The 878-nt window shown below is 60.6% G+C and overlaps 1 protein-coding gene across 1 annotated transcript in view; it reads right to left on the bottom strand.

Moving 5' to 3' along the window:
• DMTN (dematin actin binding protein) overlaps positions 1 to 878 on the bottom strand; it is a 12065-nt gene that overhangs the window by 10713 nt on the left and 474 nt on the right. The gene's annotated exons all lie outside the window — the stretch shown is intronic.

Genomic DNA, 878 nt, shown 5'->3' with positions numbered 1-878 from the left:
CAGGACCCCCAGCACCCTGCCCAGACCCCCAACACCCTGCCCAGACCCCAGCACATTTCCTGTACCCCCAAGACCCTCCCTGGACCCCCAACACCCTTTACTGGACACCCAGAACCTTCTCTGGACCGCCAACACTCTGTTCTGTACTCCCAGAACTTTCCCCACACCCCCAGCACTTTCTCTGGACCCCCAATATCCTTCCCTGGACCCCCAGCACCTCATTCTCTACCCCAGCACTCTGTTTGGTAGCCCAACACCTTTCCTGAAGCCCGGCACCTTCCCTGGACCACCAGGACCCTCCTCGGGCTCCCAAGACCCTCCTGGACCCCCAAGAACCTCTCTGGACCCCCAAGACCCTCCCAGACCCTCAACACTCTCCTTGGACCCCCAAAACCTTCCCAGTCCCCCAAGACTCTCCTTGAACCCCCAAGACCCTTCCTGAACCCCCAGCCTCCAAGCCCCTTCCTGGACCCCCAAGACCCCCCCCTGGACCCTCAAGAACCTCCCCCTGAGCCCCCAGAATCATATTCTGGGCCCCCAAGACCCTCCTTGGATCCCCAAGACCTTCCCAGTCCCCCAAGACTTTCCTTGAACCCCCAGAACCCTGTTCTGGACCCCCAAGACCCTCCCTGGACCCCCAGAATCCTGTCCTGGACTCTCAACACCCTCTCTGGACCCCCAAGACACTCCTTGGATCCCCAAGACCTTCCCAGCACCCCAAGACCCTCCTTGAACCCTCAGAACCCTGTTCCGGACCCTCAAGACCTTCTCTGGACAACCAGAACTCTCCCTGGACCCTCAACACTCTTATTGGACCCCCAAGACCCTCCCTCGACCCCAAAACCCCTGTTCTGGACCCCCAAACACCCTCCTTGGAA

This window comes from Geospiza fortis, unplaced genomic scaffold (genome assembly GCF_000277835.1).
Source record: "Geospiza fortis unplaced genomic scaffold, GeoFor_1.0 scaffold833, whole genome shotgun sequence".
Lineage (NCBI taxonomy): Eukaryota > Metazoa > Chordata > Aves > Passeriformes > Thraupidae > Geospiza > Geospiza fortis.
This window is presented reverse-complemented; position numbering and strand designations above follow the sequence as displayed.